Consider the following 7,150-nt stretch of genomic DNA (forward strand, 5'->3'; position numbering starts at 1 on the left):
TCAGATTGATTCTTTTACCCAGGAAAACAAAATTGGCCAATACACCAGGACACAAAGCCTCTGAAAATTCCTTTCTGTTTTTCCTTTTCAAGAAGAGGTAGTACAGAAAACCAAAAGCTCCTTTTAAGAATTCTAGCCAGCATTTAAAAGCAATAACTATCACATACTCTGGTCCCTTGAAGTTAATTCTCTCTCCCACTGATCAGAAACCTTTTTCCTGAAACCTTCTGTTAACTAATTACTGTGAAATGAACCAGTAGCATTTTACACTGTTCTCCATTCTCTAGTCCTTTACTCCTTGATTCTACAATTGATCTTTTTACCAAAACCCAATCCTAAAATATTCTCACCATCTTTGCTCCTATTTATGTGCTATTGAATGAAGTTAATCACACTTCTGTGATTTTTTTGCTATATCATATTATTAATTATAATACTAAATAATATTATATAGCAATTTTTTTGCTATATAAATTGTTATGCATAATTTGGTTATATAAGTAAGACACCCAACTACAGGCAAATAAATTATTTTATAACTTCGTATTTAATTGGCTAACCATAGGAGTTATTCTAACATCCTTCCATATTATCTTTCCCCCTTACCATATCAGCTGAGGATCTTATCTCATATTTTACCAAAAAAACTGAGGCTATTTAGCTAGCCTCCCTTTTCATTTCACACAACTCAGTTGCCTTCCCATAGTATTTTCTCCTTCAAATATGTCTTACATGAAGTCTTTCTTGCCATGACAAAATGGCTTTCATCTTAATTCTCATTGCATCCTGTCTTTTCCAGCATATTTTTCTTCATTATCATTCCCATGTTTTTACTAACCTGTAATTTCTATCTACTTTCCTGGTGTCAAAAAACAAACAAACAAAAAAATAACTACTAATTTAACCATCTCTATTATCCATCTTCCTGTAGGTTTCTTCCCTTTCATGGCTAAGCACTTTAAGAAAGCAATCTTTACTTCTATTTATTGTTCTTTTACCCTTTTCTAAATCCTCTGCAATCTAGCTTCAGATCTTATCATGCAACTGAAACTTTTCTCTCCAAAGTTACCAATGCTGTTTAATTGTGAAATACCAGGGATTTTTCTCAAACCCTATCCCACTTGACCTCTTTCTGTCATTTGACCCCATTCATCACTCTCTCTTCCAGGATACTTTTCTCCCCAGATTTTTCTCGCAGTTTTCTTTCCTGGATATATTCAATTATATGACTGTTCCTCAGTTCCCCTTGTTAAAGCTAATTCTTTTGGGGGACCATGCCTATTAACCATGATTGTTTCTTGTGCATCTGTCTTGGGTTTATTTGGTTTCTGTTTTTGAATACATCAACTTTTATGCATTCAAATTTCATCACTATGCAGATGATTCTCAGATCTATTTATTCAGCCCTAACCTCCTGATTTCTTCTCTTACAGCACCAACTTCCTATTGGCTATTTGGACCCGGATATCCTATATACATCTCAAAATCAACATGTCCAAAACACTCTTCATTATCTTTCCCCTAAAACCTAGCCTTCTACCCAACTTCTGTATTTCTGTGGAGCATACCATTGTTCTGACAGTTACCTCCTTGATATCGTCATTAACTATGCACTCACACTCATCCTCATAGCTAATCTTTTGCAAAGTTAAATAGTTTGTACCTTCACAACCTCCTTTTCTCCATTCATGTAGCAACTACTCTGGTTTAAGACTTCAGTGTCTCTTACCTAAACTATTTCAGTGACCTGCTGGTTGGTTTCTCTGCTTTATATCTCTTGCTACTCTATAACCTACATTTCATTTAGTTTCGAAAATGCTTCTCTTTATTATATTATTATATAAAGTCCTAATGATGAGGTTCAGCGCAGGGCAGTGAGTTGTGGAAACCCCCTCCTAATTAGCACAAGTCCTTCATAAATGAATTTACAACTCGAAAAGTTAAATTGGCAAAAAAAATATATTATTAGAACTGAGAAGTCATCTTTTGCAGGCTGATTTCTTTAGTGTCAGGGTAGCAGAGAAATCCTGACACAGAGGAAAAATAGGGTCCTATTAGGGAAATAGGTGAGAGAGAGAAAGAGGGAGTGACACTGAAAAAGAGAATGTCTTTTCAGTGGACAGAGGATCACAGCAATGCCAAGGAGAGAAAGAATTTCCTTGGCATGGCATGTTCCTGCTTTTAGGTCCTCAGCAAGGAATGAGCCCCAAGTTGCCTCTTTTTATAATTAAAACTTTGGCTACAGTCTGTGGAGCAGTTTGGGTTATGATCAGAGATTTTTTGGAATTGAATAAAAATTTTCCATTTGAATGAGTGTCCCTGAACTAATCTCCAACTCAATAGAGTTGAATAGAAATCTCCATCTCCAGCTTTGGCTAAGTAGAAGTGGTCCTGGACTCAACTAGTCCCACCCAGATAACAGAATGAAACCACTTTATCTTGATTCCCTGGGACTGGTCTCTCAGGAAAGAGCTTCCCTGAAGGAGTTTCCCAAGCTTTCCCCCCAAAGTCCAAGAGAGAGAGAGAGACAGGAGGAGGAGGAGGAGGAGGAGAAGGAGGAGGAGGAGGAGAAGGATGAGGAGGAGGAGAAGGAGGGGAGAGAGAGAGAGAGAGAGAGAGAGAGAGAGAGAGAGAGAGAGAGAGAGAGAGAGAGAGAGAGAGTTCCCCTCATCACTAAGACAATTGAATTTCAGAAAATTATGAGACTTTAATGGAGAATGTTGAAAAGCAAAACATAGTAAATAGAGATAAGTAAATATACTTCACTGAAGAAAAAGTTATGTGTGCAATACTGTGAACTAGAAGTTTCTTTTTTAAAATTTATTTATTTTTATTAATTTTATAATTATAACATTACTTTGACAGTACATATGCATAGGTAATTTTTTTTACAACATTATCCCTTGTATTCTCTTTTGTTCCAAATTTTTCCCCTCCTTCCCTCCACCCCCTCCCCTAGATGGCAGGCATTCCCATACATATTAAATATCTTATAATATATCCTAGTTACAATGTATATGTGCAGAACCGAATTTTGTTCTTGTTGTTGTTGCAAAGGAAGAATTGTATTCGGAAGCTAAAAATAATCTGGGAAGAAAAACAAAACAAAACAAAACAGTGCTCACATTTTATACTCATTTCCCAGTGTTCCTTTTCTGGATGTAGCTGATTCTGTCCAGAATTGATCAAATGGAATTGGATTTGCTCTTCTCTATGTTGAAGATATCCACTTCCATCAGAATATATCCTCATACTGTATCATTGTTGAAGTGTATAATGATCTCCTAGTTCTGCTCATTTCACTCAGCATCAGTTGATGTAAGTCTTTCCAAGCCTCTCTGTATTCGTCCCGTTGGTCATTTCTTACAGAAAAATAACATTCATATACCATAATTTACCCAACCATTCTCTAATTGATGGATATCCATTCATTTTCCAGTTTCCAGCCACTATGAAAAGGGCTGCCACAAACATTTTGGCACATACAGGTCCCTTTCCCTTCTTTAGTATTTTCTTGGGATATAAGCCCAGTAGTAGCACTGCTGGATCAAAGGGTATGCAAAGTTTGATAACTTTTTGGGCATAATTCCAGATTGCTCTCTAGAATGGTTGGATTCTTTCACAACTCCACCAACAATGCATTGGTGTTCCAGTTCTCCCACATCCCCTCCAACATTCATCATTATTTGTTCCTGTCATCTTAGTCAATCTGACAGGTGTGTAGTTGTATCTCAGAGTTGTCTTAATTTGCATTTCTCTGATCAATAGTGATTTGTAACACTCTTTCATATGAGTGGAAATAGTTTCAATTTCATCATCTGAAAATTGTCTATTCATATTCTTTGACCATTTATCAATTGGAGAATGGCCTTTATCAGAACCTTTAACTGTAAAAATGTTTTCCCAATTTGTTACTTCCCTTCTAATCTTGTTTGCATTAGTTTTGTTTGTGCAAAAGCTTTTTAATTTGATGTAATCAAAATTTTCTATTTTGTGATCAATAATGATCTCTATTTCTCCTTTGCACAAATTCCTTTCCCCCCAACCAAAAATTAAACTTGAAATACAAAAATTAAAAGGAGAAATCAATAATATTGAAAGTAAAAAAACTATTGAATTAATAAATAAAACCAAGAGTTGGTTTTATGAAAAAGCCAATAAAATAGATAAACCTTTGGTAAATTTGATCAAAAAAAAAGAAAGAGGAAAATCAAATTGATAGTCTTACAAATGAAAAGGGGGATCTTTCCACCAATGAAGAGGAAATTAGAGAAATAATAAGGAGTTACTTTGCCCAACTTTATGCCAATAAATTTGATAACTTAAGTGAAATGGATGACTTCCTCCAAAAATATAGGCTCCCTAGATTAACAGAGGAGGAGATAAATTGCTTAAATAGTCCCATTTCAGAAAAAGAAATAGAACAAGCTATTAATCAACTCCCCAGGAAAAAATCCCCAGGGCCAGATGGATTCACATGTGAATTCTACCAAACATTTAAAGAACAATTAGCCCCAATGTTATATAAATTATTTGAAAAAATAGGGGATGAAGGCGTCCTACCAAACTCCTTTTATGACACAGACATGGTACTGATACCTAAACCAGGTAGATCGAAAACTGAGAAAGAAAATTATAGACCAATCTCCTTAATGAATATTGATGCTAAAATCTTAAATAAGATATTAGCAAAAAGACTTCAGAAAATCATCTCCAGGATAATACATTATGATCAAGTAGGATTTATTGCAGGAATGCAGGGCTGGTTTAATATTAGGAAAACTACTAATATAATTGAACATATTAATAATCAAATTAATAAGAACCATATGATCATCTCAATAGATGCAGAAAAAGCATTTGACAAAATCCAACATCCATTCCTACTGAAAACTCTTGAGAGTATAGGAATAAATGGACTATTCCTTAGAATAATCAGGAGCATATATTTAAGACCTTCAGTAAGCATATTATGCAATAGAAATAAACTGCAACCTTTCCCAGTAAGATCAGGAGTGAAACAAGGTTGCCCACTATCACCATTACTATTCAATATAGTACTAGAAACGCTAGCCTCGGCAATAAGAGCCGAGAAAGAGATTCAAGGAATTAGAGTAGGAAATGAGGAAATTAAACTATCACTTTTTGCAGATGACATGATGGTATACTTAGAGAACCCCAAAGACTCTGCTAAAAAGCTACTAGAAATAATTCAAAATTTCAGCAAAGTGGCAGGATACAAAATAAATCCACATAAATCCTCGGCATTTTTATATATCACTAACAAAATGCAACAGCAAGAGATACAAAGAGAAATTCTATTCCAAACAAATGTTGAGAGTATAAAGTATGTGGGAATCCATCTACCAAAGAAAAGTCAGGAATTATATGAGAAAAATTACAAAACACTTGCCACAAAAATAAAATCAGATTTAAATAATTGGAAAGACATTCAGTGCTCTTGGATAGGCCGAGCAAATATAATAAAGATGACAATACTCCCCAAACTAATCTATTTATTTAGTGCTATACCAATCAGACTCCCAAGAAACTATTTCAATGACCTAGAAAAAATAACAACAAAATTCATATGGAAGAATAAAAGGTCGAGAATTGCAAGGGAACTAATGAAAAAAAAAAAAACTCAGAGGAAGGTGGTCTAAGTGTACCTGATCTAAAGCTATATTATATAGCAGCAGTCACCAAAACCATTTGGTATTGGCTAAGAAATAGACCGGTAGATCAGTGGAACAGATTAGATACAAAGGACAAAAAAGGATACATATATAGCAACCTAATCTTTGACAAACCCAAAGATACCAACATTAGGGATAAAAATTCATTATTCGGAAAAAACTGTTGGGAAAACTGGAAATTAGTATGGCAGAAATTAGATATGGATCCACACTTAACACTATATACCAAGATAAGATCAAAATGGGTCCATGATTTAGGCATAAAGAGGGAGATAATAAATAGATTAGAGGAACAGAGGATAATCTACCTCTCAGACTTGTGGAGGAGGAAGGAATTTATGACCAGAGGAGAACTAGAGATCATTATTGATCACAAAATAGAAGATTTTGATTACATCAAACTAAAAAGTTTCTGTACAAATAATACTAATGCAAACAAGATTAGAAGGGAAGTAACAAATTGGGAAAATATTTTTAAAAACAAAGGTTCTGACAAAGGTCTCATTTCCAAAATATATAGAGAACTGACCATAATTTATAAGAAACCAAACCATTCTCCAATTGATAAATGGTCAAAGGATATGAACAGACAATTCTCAGAGGAAGAAATTGAAACTATATCCACTCACATGAAAGAGTGTTCCAAATCACTACTGATCAGAGAAATGCAAATTAAGACCACTCTGAGATACCACTACACACCTGTCAGATTGGCTAAGATGACAGGAACAAATAATGATGAATGTTGGAGGGGATGTGGGGAAACTGGGACACTAATACATTGCTGGTGGAGTTGCGAAAGAATCCAGCCATTCTGGAGAGCAATCTGGAATTATGCCCAAAAAGTTATCAAACTGTGCATACCCTTTGACCCAGAAGCGCTACTACTGGGATTATATCCCAAAGAAATACTAAAGAGCGGAAAGAAACATATATGTGCCAAAATGTTTGTGGCAGCTCTTTTTGTTGTAGCTAGAAACTGGAAGATGAATGGATGTCCATCAGTTGGAGAATGGTTGGGTAAATTATGGTATATGAAGGTTATGGAATATTATTGCTCTGTAAGAAATGACCAGCAGGAGGAATACAGAGAGGCCTGGAGAGACTTAAATCAACTGATGCTGAGTGAAATGAGCAGAACCAGAAGATCCCTGTACACTTCAACAACAATACTGTATGAGGATGTATTCTGATGGAAGTGGAAATCTTTAACATAAAGAAAAACCAACTCACTTCCAGTTGATCAATGATGGACAGAGGTAGCTACACCCAGAGAAGAAACACTGGGAAGTGAATGTAAATTGTTAGCACTAATATCTGTCTGCCCAGGTTGCATGTACCTTCGGAATCTAATGTTTATTGTGCAACAAGAAAATGATATTCACACACATGTAGTGTACCTAGACTATATTGTAACACATGTAAAATGTATGGGATTGCCTGTCATCAGGGGG

Source organism: Sminthopsis crassicaudata, chromosome 4 (assembly GCF_048593235.1).
Source record: "Sminthopsis crassicaudata isolate SCR6 chromosome 4, ASM4859323v1, whole genome shotgun sequence".
Classification (NCBI taxonomy): Eukaryota; Metazoa; Chordata; class Mammalia; order Dasyuromorphia; family Dasyuridae; genus Sminthopsis; species Sminthopsis crassicaudata.